At 35.3% G+C, this 19,580-nt stretch overlaps 1 long non-coding RNA gene across 1 annotated transcript; it reads left to right on the forward strand.

The window, feature by feature from the left end:
* Positions 1–3,458: 3,458 nt before the first annotated feature.
* LOC137166484 (uncharacterized) lies at positions 3,459–9,346 on the forward strand. Its single transcript, XR_010923710.1, has 4 exons — positions 3,459–3,550; positions 7,477–7,534; positions 7,799–7,877; positions 9,214–9,346. It is a non-coding gene; the product is annotated as an uncharacterized lncRNA (long non-coding RNA).
* Positions 9,347–19,580: the final 10,234 nt, after the last annotated feature.

Below are 19,580 nucleotides of genomic sequence, written 5' to 3' on the forward strand. Positions count from 1 at the left end.
GGTATAATATATATATCCTCTTTATTTATTATGATTTAATCTGAAATTTGCTAGAGAAAATATTTCACTAAACAAAAAGTGTGAATAGTTTGTCAAAGTAATATTGAATATTGGAAGGATAAGTAATTCCACATACCACAGCACTTTTCAGTGTTGTTGCTGTGTACTTTCAAAACCATAGCTTTTTCAGGTTTTACAAAAAAATATGAATAGTAATTACTATAAAGTGATATAGTATCAAAAAAATCATACAGTAGAGAATTTTTTCTTTGCCTGAGTACCTATAATATATAGCGGGGGCCAAACGTACTGACACCCCAAAATCCTCCACTCCTCGGGGCAGAATCCGTTAGCCCTACTACCCTGCTGCAGGGCAGAAGCTCTGAGCTCCCCACCCTAATCTGGTAGGCAGAGAATAGGTGTCGGGGGGGTGCGATAGAGGGCTCCGTGAGTTGCACTTTAACTGTAAAAGAGCAGCATGCAGCTCAGGAGCCATGGTCTGGCCACCCCTGATACATAGACACATGGAACCATTTTAATAAAATACTTTAAAATGTATTAATCTGAAACTGAAAGTACACTGGAAGTGCTTTATTATACTAATTTAAAATGAACCTCAGTCTGCAAGCTTTATATTTGAGTAGACTGCCAATATTTTACAAGATTTGCATACAGAGGGATTAGAGGTTAAATTTTGTAATTTCAGAGTTGTTTAGATCTCTTTATTTTTCCTACTTATTTATGAACTTGTCAATTAATTTCCATGGGAATATGAAAAATAGGTTTTGGACAAAGGTAATCCACTATAATCTCAAAACAGAAATCAGAGGACAAAATGGTCACAGCAATAAATTATTCTTTCATACATTCTTGTTACCTTGATTCCTCCAAATTTTTCCAAATCCCCTGCTTAAGGTCACAGGAAATACGAACCACACAAAAACCTTAAAATACAGAGGTGAATAATATGTAAAGGTACAGTGGTAGATTATGTTAAATAACATTATTTAATTATGTTAATGTAGATGTATCGTTTGAACATACTTTGCTCATCATAGCTATAATAGTGGAATTTCTAGCTGTACTTTTGTAAGTTGGACAGTTTTAGTTTTCATTGATAAAATAAAATTTAAAAATATTCCAGAGAGTTCAGATTTGGGCTGCAATTATTTTGTGCCCCCACTTCTTCTCCCTTCTACCCTCTGGCTACATGAACACAGTCCAACTTGTATAAATACATAGTTACCATTAGGTTTGGCAGATTTTTATTTTTTATACTTTATAGTATTGATGTTTTTTGTCAAGCATTTGGTCTATTTGTATCAATTTTAATTTTCACAGTTGCATGAAATTATGGGTTTTAAGCAACATTTTCAAATGTTATCAATTTAAATTTTCATAGTTGTGGGAAATTGTGTTAGAAAATAAATATTTAATGAGTAGACATTGAGATTCAAAATGTTAAAGCTTTATACCTGTTAAAACACAAATTGTCAATAATACGTCAAAGTATAAAAAGTAAATATCCTTAAATCAAACTCTAAATTCTCTAGCAGTATAGTTTTTAATTTTACTATCTGTAAACTTCAATTATTAGTGAAAGAAATATTGTTTCATCAGTTTGTGTGTATTGAGTTTACCCAGATTTACTGATTTAAAATCTAATTCTTCCAAACCTAGTTATATCTACATTTAAAAAAAAAAAAAGAAGAACTGTAAAGATGCTTAAAATTCTTCAGGAATTCCATGTTAGTGTAAAAAATTTCCTTGCAGTTGATGTAGAATTAGGAATAAAATAAAGATTATGTCTTTACACTGTTGGCACTTATCTTTGAAGATGTGATTGACATGCATTTGAAAAGGAAATCAGTGGTCTCTCACAAGGTATCATCTGTTTAAAGAGTCAATATCATGTAGACACCCTGTTCAAAGTTAGCCCTCTTAGATGATCATTGCTAATCATAGAAGTTCAGATACAAATTTATGAAAAGAGATGAAAAGGATGAGAATGGAAAGTGTGAAGAGTAAGTAACCAAAAAAGTCACACTGACCTTAGTGGGAACATTAGTAATTATGCCAGGACATACATTTAAAAGGATGACAAATGAACCTGTTGTTTGTATTTAACGTATTTGGAACAGCACATGTTTAATTTTTCTTCTGTTATAGCTGTTGTATTTGAGGTGAAATTATTAATTTTCAGTCCAGTTTCCCTACATCATCCATGAAGATTGGCCTTGTAAGTAAAATATATATTAGAGCATAAGATGTTATTTTATAACTTTATTTCCAGGCAGCTTTATTATGACAAACAAGGATTTGCTGTGTACAGGCTGTTACTGAATATGTTAGCCCACATTATATTCTAAATTTTTTTAGGGCACACAGTGAACATATAGGTTAGGAAGTTTAGAAAAATATAGTCTAAATTAAATTTAACTTTATTCTATATACAGATAGTTATTAGTCCCATGTTTAAATTAAATATTCGATTGGTAAAGCATTCTGCCAACTGAAAATAGCATTAATTGCTTTAAGGAGTGTGGATAAAAATAGGTTTCAACAACAATACCATTATGGCTGTGAGATCAATTTCATGTGCGTTGACATCTTTAAAATAGGGATAATGCACATACAAGAATTATTACAACTAACTTAGAGAAAAGTTGGGTATGTAGATTGAAAATATTTATTTTAGAACAAACATGCTAAATTAAACGGTCTTGCTTACTTATTTGATTAAATGCAAAAGTGAGACTGCATATACTGGATTTTGTTGTGCTGTGATAGAACTTATTTTACCAGCCACTTTCATAACCTTTAAACAGCCTTAAATAGTACATATGAAAAACACATTCATATCAGGTTCCCCATAGGGAATTTTTTTTTTTTTGGTTTAGGAAAATTTTATTAAAGATTGGCATTGCAAATAACATTTTTCATAACTATATGTAGACCTGTTAAAATTTTTATTAAAACTGGAGTTCGGCCTGTTCTTTTTCATCATTCTATCAGATATTAAACTCCAGCAGCAGCTGTAGGAAATAGAGAAAGGGATTTTCAAAGGGATTTGAGTCTCCCTGTCTCTCTGCCTTTAGTGATCATATTATCATAACTATCACACATAACAAAGCTCTAAATCTGTAATTCAGATAAAGTAGTCAGGACTTTGAAATACAAAAATCCAAACATGGTGTAACATTTTTTTTTGCAATGCTGGTTCCTTTAACGTGGATTTTGTAAACTTGGAAAGGCATTCAACAGATTTTGTATACTAACACATACTAAATGACATTATTACTTGTACATTTGAGGGAGATTTAATTAAAGGTATTTTTTTATTATACCTACAGAAATTCTACTAAGAAACTACCAGAAACTGTTCTACAAAATGATGATCAACCCACTAAAGGTTAATAAGAAATGTTAGAAGCTTGTTTTGAAGTGAATTATGTAATCTAAACTGCTGTGGAGGTAATGCCTATCTGCTCAACAGTGTGTGAGTCCCGTTTCATGAGGACACAGCTCAGCATTATGCTGTGTTAAAATGGTAAGTGTGAACACAATTCTCTGATGAACTAAAGTTACAAATGCAATGTAATAAAAAGCTGAATAGGCTAATTTTTAAAGCAAAAACAATGTAATATAAAAGAAGTTGGCTTCAAAGTATTTTAACTACTTCTGTAAGATTGTTTACATTGACAGGATAGCTTTGGAATTAAGTGCCTAGGGAAAACAGTAGTTGTATTGCCAAAGTTAGCAAAACTCTAATCTCAATTTCAAACCAGCTTGTAAATGAGCAGTAGCATATATATTTATTGTAACACTGCCTTCTGCTGGTCACACCTCATTTATGATGTAAGTGAATGTGCTGCATGGTAATGACATATTGTATTTATACTGAATTAGTCTCAAACAGTATATTCATTATTCTGGAAACTTTTGTTAAATAAAATTAGAGCACACATTGAATATGTGTGCGTCAATGATTAACACATTGCAGCTATGCTACACTTCTGTAGCTGATGCACTGAAATGTTTTTAAACTTCGGTTTGGAAGGAAATACATGTATAACACAAAAAAGTGATCAGCCTTTTCCCCCTCTATGGTTAAATTGATTTATGCCTATTTCGTTATTGCTGTAGTTATATTTTTTGTTCATTTACATTTTATCACCTGAAATGCTCTGTATTGTAAATAACATATTCTATATATATATCCTTAAATACCAATATCTAGTTATAATTGAAATTGGGAAACTGTTTTTTAAACTGCCACATCTATGTATATATTTAAACAGTGTTTGTATAACCTTCACTCTTTCTTATTTTTAGAGTGGTCTATTCCTCCCCCCCCCCCCCCCGCCCCCTTCCAAAATCAAGCATTAAAAATACATTTGTTTAGTGAGAATTAAAGCTTGGGGGGGAGGGGAGAGAGTATTTCTTAAAACTGCAAATGCAAACAACATTCTTATGAAGTACTTATCTTGTCCTTTCTTTCATATAAATCACGTATTTAAAAGTTGCGTAGAAGTATATTGTGCAGTACCTTTTAGCTTTCATCTGTTTACAGGCATAAACATGTAAAATGCATATAATTCATATCCATATATAATGTATATGTGTGTGTGTATCTATATACGTCAAGATTAGAAAAAATAGCAAAGTGTTTGACATTATGTACTAACATTATGTCAAGATCAGTTAGAGATATAAAATAATACTATATTAAATTCTAATATATATAATATGAATGAAAAGTCAAATATTTGGTAGGAATTATCTTCAGTTGTAGAGAATATAATGGTTAAACCACACATTTACTCAGTGAAAACATTGGCATGCATGTCTGGCTGCCCACGGTAAATTTAATGACTAGATTCTGCAGTGTGGGAAAATTTTTATTTTACTTTGGTTTTCTTCAAGAAGTCAAATCCTGGTTTAGCTGCCTGAGGCAACATTTTTAAGCACCTTTATTACAGCACTGTTAAAAACCCAGATATCTGACAAAATGCATTCTGTTTTATTACAAAGGATTACTTAAAAAAACACAATTCTGTATACATTAGGGATAATTTAAATACCAGGAATCCCTACTGTATACCATATCAGAAATAATTATACATAAATACATACTAGAATTGCATTTTGATAAGCAAGACCATTCTGAAAAATATGCGGATTACAAGAAATTTCTATTTTAAGATTTTCTTCCCAGAATTTTGGGAGCTGATATTGTAGTCAAGTGGGGATTGTGCCCTGAGTTCAGTGGGATTTTTTTCTGAGTAAGGACTTTTGGGTTCCAGCTCTTGAGTACTCAGATGATCATAATGGTCCCTTCCAGCCTTACAGTCTATGAATCTTAAGACTTTCAAAGACCAGCCATACAGTATGTGTGTGTCTGTGTGCGTATGTATGTGCGTGCGCACGTATGTGTGTTTAAATTCAAAATATCTATGTTAGATGTAACTAATTAAAAACTCACTTTTAAGATGAAAATTATATAATTAATCTAGTTAATGCAGATACAATAAAATACATACTGAAATACTGAACATCTCTTTTATAGTGATACATTCGGGCTATGCTGGGAAATAATTAATGATCTTAAAAATGTTAAGGATACAATTTTAAAGAAAAATACCAATACAAATTAAATCTGATTTAAAGGTTTAATGCCCAGAAAGCTGTCCAAAGCACACTCGGTATTGAAGCAGTTGGTGGTGGCTTTAGAGATGCCATTTGAACAAGACTCACTTTCATCTTCATATTAAGGGAAGCAACTACACTTTGGGGGGGAGGGAGGAAGAGGGATGGGGAAATCTGTTGTTTCAGAATATTTTGTCTCAGTTTTATTTATGAGTATGCGTGTAGTTTGTGTGTATTTACATGTACATGTGTTCATGTTCATACATACAATACGTATCTCTGAAAATAAGAGGGTAATGGGTTTGTGTGATCACAGCTACTTATAAACAAAAACCTGAGTGTTCAGGTGTATGTATCTAGAGAGATAATATGGGGTAGTGGGCAGCATAATCCACTGTCATTTTCCTGAGTTAAAGATGACTGCATAATTCATGAATGGCGGAACAAAATCAAGCCATGAGTGGGTTGCACACGGACCTCCCTAATGAAAATATGTATTACCCTCCATCTCTTTGGGTTACACTTAAATCATGGCAGTTTGTACATGTGCCTTTTCTTATTTATTTATTTTTTCAATTTTTAGTTGTCAATGATTCTTCATTAACATGTTTATAGAAAAATAGATCTGTGTGTGTCCACGTGTATGCATGAGCACCCCCACATGTTTACGTTTATGGATTTGGCTGTGGGTGGAGTATACAGTTGTCTTTTGGCAAACATAGTGTTTACCCTATATCTATTCCTATATATGAGTCTATATTTCAGTATTTTTTGCATCTACTGTATGCCTTATTTTAGCTAGACCATCTAAACTGAGTTTCCAGATAGTTCCTCTATTGGCTTTAGACCAGTATGGAGCAACAGTAATTATAATACTGAGGAATAAACCATCTTTTTCTGAATCAGTAAGATTCAAAGAGCTTAGTTAAGCTAAGTAGGATCAAGAAATGCAATGGAACTTGTTCCAAACTCTCAATACAAAAATATCCCATACAAATCAATGGAGAATTTTTATTTTATTTTATTTCCTTTTACCTTGAAAGTGTGGGGATGAGTGTGCTTACTATAGTATGCATCACATTTGCCCCCACTTCTAACTGGTACAATAAAAAAAGATGTAAACCATCAATGCAGATTTACTTTAAAAGCAATTTTCATTCTGTTGTATTCTTACTTATTCTGCAAATGGAGTTCTGAAACAGTAAAGTAACAGTAAAGTATTAAGTCAGTTTCTTATATTACTAAGTGTTGAAATAGATGTTTATTAAATGAAAAATAATGCTCTATATAACATAAAGTATGTTATAAAATGGATTAATCAATTTATAGTATTGCTTGCTGATTATACATAAAACACATGAATGGATTACATAGATAATATATGTATAAAAATCAGCATAATCCATTTATATGTTTTTATGGACCCAGAGTCCTCCACAGAGAGTTGTAAATCCACTTGCTGTTCTTGAGTGCTAATTTTTTTTTTCTGAGTTTTATCTAAAATATGTGTAAAAACTCACAAGTTTAAGAGATCCCTGTTGGCTTCACAGCTAAGTGGCCTCACACATACCAATTATTCCCAGTAAAGTTGGTAAAATCTTATGCTTCAAAAATGAACTGTGAGACTTTCCTGTTTCAGAGGGTAGCATGCAAACATCTTTGGAATATGGAGAAACTAGTTCACTTTTGGCTAAAACACATCTTTTTAGAAGGGGCCATCGTCTGTACTCCCTGCCTGCCGCCACATTTTGGAAGATGTCAGAATGCTGTTTTAAACAAAGTGGCTTCTTTCCGTGTCTCACCAGGATGTCTTATTCCATTTTTCAGAAAGATGTAGCACTCACCTGTGGGTGGGCAGAATAAAGTTGGATCGCACATAACAAAAGTAAGTGTTCATATGCATGTTTGTTAGTGCATTTTGTTATATAGTTTCAAACTTAGTAATGGAGAACACAAATATGATTTCACATGGTGTGTACATACTTGTGTAGGCCTCACATCAGAGAAGAAAGTGTGTGTATGTGTATACCCACGTACATATGTCTGGTATCCGTTTGGTTATATGGAGAGAGACTGCATGACTGCAAACCCCAGTTTTGTTCATTCTTACAACAATTTTATGTCTATATAATTCCATTGACTCCCATAGAGTTTACTGCTGATTTACACTGGTGTAAGTGAGAGGAGAAGTGGGATCACGATAGGGAAATGTCCCCAGTCCCAGTATGGTATGTATGCATTTCATTTTATCTCATTTAAAGAGTAAAATATCTACAGTGTATCTCACAAGTTTTTTCTTTTCTTAACTAACTAGAATAGAATAATTGCCGATTTTCAGGATCATTGTTATTGCAAATCCCATAGGCAATATTATTGTGATCATTCTTGGGCATCAGACAGGTATTTAACAGTTTGGTTCAGGTTGTCTAGGACAACAAAAATGCTGCTATGCTGCGTCTCAAAGCTGCTGGGATGAAATGAGTTGTGACATACCAGTGAAGATTAAATTTGTAACAGATAGAACACCTTTGAAGTACTAGCTTATGATTTCACAGTGGCATTATGAGTCTTACTGCAGTATTTAAGCAGTTAGAAAGAATGCTGGTTATTAGTGGCTGAATTTTGTAAAATAGGATTTTATTGTCTTTTAAATAGCCATGACAGCAGCTTGTATTATCCCAGTACAACATTTTTAATGCTGTGTATTACTGTTGAAGTGCTTTTTCACACTCCTGTAATCAGAAATGAGGTAATTTTTCAGGTGAATACGTTATCTATTATATGGTACCAACATTGTTAAATTTAAAGTAACTGAGCTAAATGTTTGCTCAATGGCATGGGGAGAGAGGAAAGGAGAACAGAAACATCTAGTGTTTGTCTCAGATAACACAGTAAGATCAGATGTCCAAAAATGTCCTAGGCCTGCACATTTTTACATATGGTAAATTACTTTTAAAAAATAGCATAATTTAAAATGTCAAATCTGCCTTTATCATAAGGCTTTATGACATGACATTAGCAATACATAAAGCTACTATGCTTCGTATCTGAATCTGATCACATCAAAATTTCCTGCCATATCATGTAACAGAAACAGACTCATTCCTAAAAATAAAGTCTAGAAATCTTGAGGTATGTATAAAACCATTATGGGGGAAAAGAGGCACGAGCATCTTTTTCTAGGGTAGTCTCTGTTGGGTCTGATGTCAAGATTACAGTTTCCAATGTTACTAATTTGTGCAAGTTAGTTAAAATATTAATATTTGTGTTGGCGGAATCTTTTAATCACTCTACCTAGATTTCAATGGGTTAATTTTCAGTGAGGGTCGGGTTTTATATGTTTATATTTTCTTAGCCTTGGTCAGGAGAAGTGGCTTTGCTTGCCCTTGTGCTGTGCCAAAGTGATAGGGTTTCATTCGTTTGAAAACCTAGCACATCCCAAGAGGTTACCTTGGTGTAGATTTCTTTCTTTCTGTATTAAATCGCTCATTGTCGCAAAGCGACTAGTGCTGCTGGGCTTTGAAAAGAACTTCTAAGAGGGTTTTTTTTTTGGTTTTTTTTTAGAAAAGCTTCTGTATAGAAGGATTTTTTCAGTTCTGCAGACAGAATACAGTTTGCAGCTGTTTGACTTGTGACTGTGATATGGATCTGATTGTATACAGTATACTGGGAGCCATGGATGCAGCTGGAATAGAGGTTATAAATTTTAAAAGCAATGCAGATTTTGGCCATTAATTGGCTGCTAATAAAAGCAAACTCAATGGATTATAACTGTGGGAGCCTGTTGCTCTGTATCTGATATCAGGAATTCATACACATTACACAGTTTTAGTGATTCAGACCACGACTAATTGAAATATGAGGCATACTGATCAAATTTAGCATTACCAGCATGCACTCTGGTTTGGGACTGTATGGCGACAAGGTAGCATTTATTACTTATTCTCCATAACACTGCCTGATTGAAATATCTAGCTATGTTGTCAGCAGAGGCCCAGCTGGGCTTTGATACAGCTAATTAAGTCATTAAAAGAGAGGTCAAGCAATCTAATTCTTGCATACTAAACTACAGAAAAGTCTTTATTATATTTCGCAATAAGCCAAGATTTGAATTTTTAGAGATGTTTGTTTTAATAATAAATGTATTTGCTGGCTCCTTTGCTCAAGATTTGATTAAAATATATTTTTGTAAGTAAGGAAGTGAAACCTTTTGAAGCTCAGTTAAAAATGTTCTACATCTTTATGATGGTTGAAAAACTAAACTTTACATAGGGCAAAACTGTCAATTATAAATAGATAGAAGCTACTTAATCAGTGGCTGGATTCATGATCCCTGTAATTACTGCTACTCACTGGGTGTAGATGTGTGAAGCCGATGGTGTTGCATTTGAGAATACATACCCCTTGGACTATTGAGTTACGAGACCAACTTGGAGGGGAGTGGCTTTCTTGGAATCAAAACATAAAATCATGATGAGTGAATGATGCTTAGCATTGTAGGAGTCCACGCTGAACAGAGACTTGGTACTTATGCAAAACATCCATAGCCTTCAGCTGGAACTCATCATATGTAGTGAAAGGCAACATTTGAGTTTAAAGCATCTGGGCCTAAAACCTGATGCTGATCAGATTCAAAACATTTCAGTAATATGGCACTGATCCTGGAAAGAGAACTGCATAGGGGCAGACTTCTGCATCCCTTAGAGCCATAATGACTTCAGCTAAATTCCATGCAGTGCTAGGGTCCACTCGTGCATTTCTCTTTGCAGGATTGGGTGTTTGTGGCCCAAAGAATAGGAGAACTAGTCTTCTGTTTCCTCATTTCTCCATATTCCATAAGCTTATATCAATACTGGTCAGACGATCTAGTTGGGTATAGGATTTGTCCAGGACAACTAGGTGGTCTGAAAGCACTATACAATAGGGAATATTTGCTGTGCATTAGCTTTTATATTGACTGTTTTGAAAAATTGGTAAAACTGAATGTAATGCTATATCTAGCATTAAACAAGTGGCTCTACTCCTCAGCAAAGGCTGCTTAAGAGCAAAAATTATTTACTATAAATATATAGCTCTTTGGACCTAAAATAAACAAGCCCTAAAATAAAGGGCCAGATTATGATCTCTCACTGACGTAAATCAGGAGTAGTTCCCTTGAAGTCAGTGGAATTACTGGTGCAAAAGCTCTCAATGGGAGGAGAAAGCTATGTGTATTCTCCTGACTTGTAGAATTTGGGATATTTAAGAACACACAAATATCCATATAAGGTCAGACCAAAGGTCCATCTAGCCCAGTCTCCTATCTTTTAAGAGTGGCTAGTGTCAGATGCTTCAAATGGAATGAACAGAGCAGGGCAATTATTGAGTGATCAATCCCCTTTTGCCCAGTTCCAGCTTCTCACAGTCAGAGATTAATGGGCACCTAGAGCATGGGGTTGTGTCCCTGACTATCTTGTCTAATAACCACCGATGGACCTATCCTCCACGCACTTACCTAATTCTTTTCTGAATCCAGTTATACTTTTAGCCTTCACAATATCTCTTGGCAATGAGTTCCACAGGTTAACTTTGTATTGTGTGAGTAAGTACTTACATTTTTTTAACTGTTGCCTGTTAATTTATTTGGGTAATCCCTGCTTCTTATGCTATTAACTTTCTCCACACCATTCATGATTTTATAGAGCTCTATCATATCCCCCCTTAGTTATCTGTTCTAAAATGAGCAGTCCCAGCCTTTTAATCCCTTTTCATATGGAAGCTCTTCCATAGCCCTAATCATTTTTGTTGCCCTTCTTCTTTATACTTTTTTCCAATTCTAATATATATTTTGTGAGATCTGCACACAGTATTCATGGTATGGGCAAACAATGGATTTATATAGTGTTGTTTTGATATTTTCTGTCTTATTTTCCATCCCTTTCCTAATGGTTCCTAACATTCTGCTAGCTTTTTTGATTGTCGCTACCTGTTATTACATTCATGCCAGACGAGTATGTCCAGACACTGTAAATGACAATAACTCTGTCTGAAATTGTATTAAATAAAGGCAAAACTGATTACACCTAAATTGGGGTGGACATGAGACTCAGTTTCCCACTCTACACTTTTCAGAGAACTATCCATAATGACCCCAAGATCTCTCTTGAATGGTGACAGCTAATTTAGACCCCATCATTTTGTACGTATAATTGGGATTATGTTTTCCAACATGCATTACTTTGTGTTTATCAGCATTGAATTTTATCTGCCATTTTGTTGCCCAGTCATCCACTGCAAGATCCATTTGTAACTTTTTGTAGTCTGCTTTGTAGAGGAAAACATCATTTTGATAGCATAACAGGATCACGATTGACTACATTTTCTTATTTTGGCTCTGCTTTTTTAATGTGAGGATTTTTTCCCCAAGTCTATTGACCCAAATCAATTAGTTCTTTTTCTTGTCCATGTACATCAATAGTTAATCTTTAATCTTTTTATTGTTACATTTTCTGGGCAATTTGGATTGATTATCGTTGTCTTGGCAATGACTATCTAGAGTTGCATGTCGTTGACCTTCCCAAAATGTACATTGGCATGAGCAATACAGACTGTGTTGAAAGCAGTTTTCCAGACATCAGAAGATACAGCTTTAGTAGGAATGTAATAAAATAAGGCAATCCTACATGTTATTGACCATAAATTCAAGCCCTTTCTGCATATTGTTGGCGGACGGAGGCTGTCTCTTAGAGTCAAAGTATTAAGTATATTACATTATGTTTTATACTGCTTTTTAAATAAGGGCATACAAGAAAATTCTCCCCTCTTCTTTCCTGAATCATATCTTTGAAAACCAATTAAAGTCACCAGTGGCCAAATCATTATGCTGCTAGAGCTTAGTGTATCATCCTGTACACAGAAGATTCTCAGACACAATGTGGTGTGGGGAGTGCATCTGTCATGCCATGCAGAGAGCTAAAGAGAGAGATAAAACACCATGCAATCATAAATAAAATAATTCTGAATGGAGTTAGTACTTTGAGATCACAGTTCATTGTCTCTTGCATAAGAGAATTATGGTCACCACACTAAGACACATTGTACATAATGTCCACTGATTACTCTTTCTCTATTTTCCTTTTATCCCAAAAGACGAAAATAAAAGTTGGCTATTCAGAAGTGCAATTTTTTCATTTATTACATTATTAATTTAAAAATAGGATTAGGGAGGTTCCCTTAGCCAATCTCTTTCTGATCAATAGTAATAGGACCTGGTGAATGGAATGGTGAACCTGAAATAATTTTGAATGCTGCCATGGGAGAGGACTGGAAGGCACAGTGAAAACAGACTTGGCTAACAGTGGTCACACTTAAAAACTGGCACTGAACAAGTGTTGGAGAGATTAGGATTAGACCCTTCAGCAAGATGGACAGGAATAGTAGCAAAGAGGTTGTTACTATGCATAAATACGTATGTACTTGGGAATTAAAGATGTGAGAGTTGGTTCGGAGAAAATTAAAAAAAAAAATCAAACCAGTCCAAATCTTCATCCAAACTAGAATTAAACTGAAACTTGAGGGTTGAAGACATTTGGATAAGCTTTAACTGGAATGAGAAAATAAAATAACTGTGGAGAGAGAGAAAGACTATATCTACACTGGAGAACTGACCCTTTGTTAACACTGCACTTGATGGATTGATGGAACCCAGGTTTCCATTGTGTGTCCTCCTCCCCCAACAAGCCTAGAGGATCATAGTGACAGGTTCATGAACACGCAAAATGCAGGATGCCAACATTTTCAAAAATCTGTGGACTTCTCATGAGTAAATAGGGGATTCTGTTTCCTCCAAACACTAGGGAGGGATACCAGTTCAGCTGTGCACTCAGTGGGTGTAGGAGAACTGTTTGCCATGTACATTTGCACTGCACTGGTGGAGACTGGAACAGAGGAGATCTCCAAACAAGTCTAACCTGAATAGTGGCGTGAACATTCTAGGAGCAATTTTGTCTGTGGATGTGAAATAAGTTACAGATATTCAAAGGGGACCAAACGATAGTTAGCATACCAATTTCTCTAGTGTAGATGAGGACAGAGGGACTTTGACCATGCTGCTGGCATTTGTAGATGCTAATATTAAGAAATCTTGAAAAATCTTATAAATAAGATATACTGAAACAATCTACCCTAGTTTCTACAACAAAAAAGCTCATAATTGTTCAGATAAGCATTTGATTTCTCTGTATTTCTTATCTGAACACATCCTCCAAACCCACTGAGTATGACTATCAGTAGTATGTGTATGTGTATGCATTATTCTCTGTGGAGGCTATAATTAATAATTTATATTACATTATCACCTTTCATTATTCTTGTAGATGGAGCACAAAACAACATCTAGCGTGAAATCCTGTTGCTATTGAATTCCATAAAACTTTTGCCTTTGACTTCAACGGGGCCAGGATTTTACCTCAAGTGTTAGTTTGTACATGTGTTTCAATTCCAAGGGGCCATTTTCAGTTACTTATAATTTTTTTGAGACTGCAGTTCCTGGCTGTCATTTGACAGGTTTGTTCTCAGTCTGAGTGGTGGTTGTTATTTTTTAAAAGTTTGAATCAAACTGGCTTAACTGTTGTCAAGAATGAAGGAAAGGGAGTGGGGAGATACCCTTCTACCATTAAAAAATAAAATACTCTGAATTTTTTGATAATGGTTTTAGCATGTCAGGTTGATAGTCACTACTTTCAGAGGTGTCTCTTCTTGTTATGGTAAAAATTGTTTTTTTTTTTCCTGTCCTACAGGTTTAAAAATTGTACTTTGCTTGTGCACACTGGGTTTTGCAATTTGATTTCTTTAAGATTATTTTTAATTTTTAAGACTAGAGTACAGAAGTCCATAGATAGTGCTGTTTCTGTCTCGTTAATCAGTCAATGTCCATAGAGGAAATAGGACTCCATCCGATACTGAAAGTTGTGCGTGGAATGAAACAAGGGTTCTTGTCTCAATAGCTACATGTAATGCATAATGTGTAGTGTTATATTTTTGTAGAACAAATAATTACATTTGGAGAAATTTATTTTTTTCGTATTTGTAATGTAAGAAATTCTCTACCAAAAATACATTAAGGTTGCAAAGTGAAGGAACTCAAAAGCTAGCAAATGAGACTATGTTGAGGTTGCCTGCCCAAACATAGCTCAGCTCCATTGTGCGTATGATATATTTAAATATATGACCACATATGTCTTTTCCAAGGTGCTGATCACCAACAGTTCCCATTGACTTCAGTGGGAACTTTTACATTCTGAATCCTTTTATAATCAGGCCACTTTTTAAAGCATCTAGATATGGATTTAGGATCCTATCTTTAGGATATCTTTCTTTAGGATCCTATCTTTATTTTATATAAAATATTATTTTTCTTGTTTCCCTTTGTCCTGTAATTTATCAGCCCCAGTGTACTGTTAGCAATGGAGATGCTCAAGAGGGTCTGAGTAGCTACTTCTTAATACATTATTAATTCAATAAATGATTCAAAGTTTCTCTGGCTGAATCTGACCTTTTAGTCTTTTGCTTGCCATGGTGGGATTCATTTACAAAGAACAGAGTTGTAATTCCTGAACTAATACATCCAGGAACAGAACTCATGGTGTCTCTCAATAACATCATCGTGGATGTGATGATAAAATATGATGACATTTTTCAGTAAGATATACTGCTCTTCTGAAGAGACTAGACTGCCTGAAAGATTGTAGTACTTAAGATAAAAACATAGATTATTTAATGAAATGCTATCAGTTCTTGAATGCTACAGAAGTATATAATTATATTGCATTAGGGAGGGACAATCCTGGACTGTAGATGCAGGAAACACTCCACAGAAATTTTTTTCATTAATTTCTTTTCTTTTGGCAGTTTCTTTTGGGTCATGACCTTAATACTTACATGTCTTGTTTTTTGTTAATTTCCATTATACATTAGACATTATTTATCTTGTACAGGAGTAGGGGAACTGAATTCAAGCTGTAGCAGAAAGGAAAGAAAGACCTTAGCTGCATTCACAAGCTTTGTTAAAAAGACAGGATGAAATCCTGGCTCCACTGAAGTCAATATCAAAATTCTTATTGGCTTCACCAAGTCAGGATTGCACTTTTATTACAGAGAAGTTTGAACTGATTGTTCATTAGTATAACAACCACCACACCGTAATTAAACTCAACTCATAGGGCTAGATCTTGGACCTTACTCACTCTGGTCCCTTTACATCACTTAAGTGGTGCAAAGGATCTAGAAAGATGGTTTGAACAACGAACTGAGAATTCCCCTGGCATGGGAGTATCCCCAGATGGTGTAGTAAATTTTATACCAACCTCTTTAGTCTAAAGGCATGCTGCAAGCAAGTTGTGGCAGGGAGGGGTATGGCCAGAGTACACTGCTCTTCAGTGATTCCCCAGATGGTGTAAAACCTTCTAGGTGAACAGTTACAAGCTGATGAAACTTAGAATAGATCTAACTTTTGATGACCCAGGTGTGTGGGGGGTGAGGTGGGAAGGGGGACTTAACTGGCCTTTAGGATTGGGTGGTTGCAGAAAGACGACACAAAACAACATGTATGGTACTTCCCTCCACCCACCAGACGAATGGCCCATTGTTCTGGTACGCCTGATTATTTAGCCAGCCTCTTGAGAATTTCAATTTCCCTAATGCCCTTAAAAATACAACTGCTTTGGGATCTTTTGACAAAATCCATTTAGGGATTAGTTATCTATTTTTCATATTTCTATATTGCTCAGTACCATAGTATGTGAGCACCTCACAATCTTTAATGTATTTATCCTACAGGGAAGATCTATTATCCCCATTTTACAGATGAGGAACTGAGAAATAGAGACTAAGTGACTTGCCCAAGGTCACTTAGGAAGCCTTGTTAGAGCAGGGAATTGAATGCTGGTCTTCCAAGTCCAAGTTAGCATCTTAGCCACAAGACCATCCTTCCTCATTATTAGTTTTTTAGTACAGATGCTCAAAGAAGTTTGGAAAAATATTAGTAACCTCCACCTCTACTCCTTGGTCCATTTCTTGAACTGAACTAGTTATCTAAATAGAGTTTGCATCTAGTCTTTTTAAATGTTTTAAAATGTTTGGATATGTTGTTTTAATTTCTGTTTCAAGGACCAGAACCACAACTGTAAAATACCACAGGTTATCTTGGTTTTTCTGGTCAGGACCAGAGGTGAAAATACCAAGGATCTTCCAAAGAAGCCTCTCCTTGAGTAATATCCAGCCAGTGTTGCAGACTCAAGAAGTGAAGTTAATTCAAATAAAGTTAGGATAAGCATCCAAACTTCTGAAGTTCATCCATCCATAGCTGTTGATGTTATGCATTAAAAGTGGTAATGGACACTGGCAATTGTTAATGTAAACAATTGATGTTAGAAGCATTAGCAATATCTTTTCCAGTTTGTGTGCTGGTTCTGGTTCATTTTTAACATTATATACTTCCCTTTGCATCCTCTCCCCATTTTGTTTGCTCCCTCCTCAGCTTTGCTGAATATCTACATTTCCTCTTTTCCTTGTTGTCTACCACTCTCACAATTCTTTTTGAGATAGTATTAACTTATCCTAGGCATAAGAGCTCCCTTCTCTGTGACCGCTTCTTTGTAATTGTCTGTTACGCTCCTTTGGGAGTCAGCCCAGTAGCTGCATCCACATTTGCAGAAATGGTAGAGTGCACTACACCTCCAGGCTGGAGGGTTTTCTGAGAGAGAGGAAATGTCCTCTTCTCACCTGTACATCTGTCCTCATCTTGACAGGATCTTGGCTTTAACATTTTTTAATAATCTTTAGTATTTTCCTCAGACTGTAATGGTTTGTTGAAGATGTTACCCTTTATATGTAGTGTCCATTTTTTCTAAATGTAGTTTTTTTTTTATTATCTAGCATACACAACTCAATGTTACAAGCTAGTAGCCTTTATGTTAAGAATATGAAGTTAATTGGTGTGAAGGGGATGATGATCAGAAGAACTTGAAGTGATAAATCTTCCATAATTTTAGGAGCCCTTGACCAGAATTCTGGATCTCAAAATGGTCATCTGTGCTTTGGCAGATGCAGCCCCACATGCAGCCCATGCAGATTTCTCCAGCTCCCATTGCTAAGCCTCAGGGGATGTAAGTATAGAGCACTTGGACGTAAGCCCCACTCTCTTAAAATGCTTTCCTCCAGCTCCTGTTGTGAGAGGCTGGTGGAAAGGCCTCTGTGGGTCTGGAGGAAAGCCAAAACTGAGATGGAAAAAATCTGCCCCACATTCCCCTTTGGCCCATCCCTTTTCTGGAGTTCACATAGGCAGAACTGCCACCCAGATTTGTTCCCCTAGTCTTAAATTCATCAGCCAGCTTGAGTGACTCTTGAGTGCTGAAGAACTGTTCAGAGCAAACGGTCTAGAAATCCTTTCCCTCAATGACACAGAATTATCTCCAAATCTTCTACATCAGAGTAACCTGTGTCTCTTCTTCCCTCACTCCCCAATTCTGGAACAGAGAAGACGAGAGCATTGATATAATAGCAGATACTCCCACACCACCCATGAACTGCTGCTCACAGCAAGAGTAACCCCTACAAAGCTAAGTTCTCTGGTGTAGTTCACAGGACTGCAGAACTCCTGAGTGGGCTCCTCATATCCTGCCCTTGCCAGAAAGCCACAGTGGTTCTACTGTGTCTGGCAACTCTGCAGCATTGCAAAGTATAGGCAAGGATTTGGGTCTTTGCCTTAAAAACTGACAAATAATTACTGTCAGATAAATATGGAGAATAAATCTTTTTCTCCTGTGCGTAGACCTCCTAGAGCAAAATTCAGGACCAATAAAGACGGTTCTACTTAAATTTTAAACTCCTGAAGAGGAAAATTCTGAGTGGCACTTCTGAGTAATGACACTAATATAATTGCAGAATTCAGTGACTCTCTGAAGTGTTTTTAATCCAGGTGTTAAGCATGCAAGTAAAGACTCACTAGCATGAGACCTAAATATTAAAAAAAAAAAAAAATCTTGTCATTTTAAAGTCACTTATTTGTGCATTAGGACCATAGAAAACATTGGAACAATATTACACTGCTTTCCCCATTCCAAGCCTCTGTCAAAGGACTGTGATTCTAAAATGTTTAGAAAGATGTGGCGGTGGTGGTGATAAGGTACGTAGTAATTAAACATTCTATGACTTCCTAGGAACAACAAGAGATTCATTCCAAATCTGCTGGCCTTGAACTTAAAAAAAATAAAATAAAATAAAACCCAAACATTCATTTTTCTATGCTTTTTTTGTTCTGTCAGACATTTGGTAATATTTCACGTTACATTTTGGAAGTCAAACACCATGGTATAGTGTCTAAATTCTTTTTCTGAAAGTCTTTTTGTTCTTAACCATCAAAATATAAAAAATCAGCTGTGGTATTTTCAGTCGTATCGCATTTCAAATGCCTTTTTATTCAATGCTTTTATGACCAGTTGCTTGACAACATATAGATATAGTTACTTCATGTGAACAATGCCTCTGTGCAATTGGTGTTGGTATGAATTTTTCAGGGCATATGTCGATATACAGTAGTTCCCAGCCGAGTTTTTAAGAGGTCTTTACTGCAGTGCATTTTTACATGGTGAAGTGATGTTTTCATTGAAATGTTTCCATGTAACTCTCTTTTGGTTGCATCTATTTTAAGATACCAGTTTTATTCATCTTAAGTGTGCTTGCCCTAATGGTACAACATTTTAGTGCCTAGATCATCTTTGAGAGAATGTTGTCTTTTTTGCGATAAGAGTGAAAGAAAATAGATAAAGGAAACTCTTCAGAAAGTCAATATTTAGAATGGCTATTTTAATAAACAAGCTCTTTTTTATGAAAGAGTAAAATAATAAAGGGATGCCACTGTCTGGGGAAAAAAAGAGAAATGTGTCAATGGAAAG

Source organism: Emydura macquarii, unplaced genomic scaffold, assembly GCF_026122565.2.
Source record: "Emydura macquarii macquarii isolate MOO-44397 ecotype Brisbane River unplaced genomic scaffold, CSIRO-AGI_Emac_v2 contig_2863, whole genome shotgun sequence".
NCBI classification, from domain to species: Eukaryota; Metazoa; Chordata; order Testudines; family Chelidae; genus Emydura; species Emydura macquarii.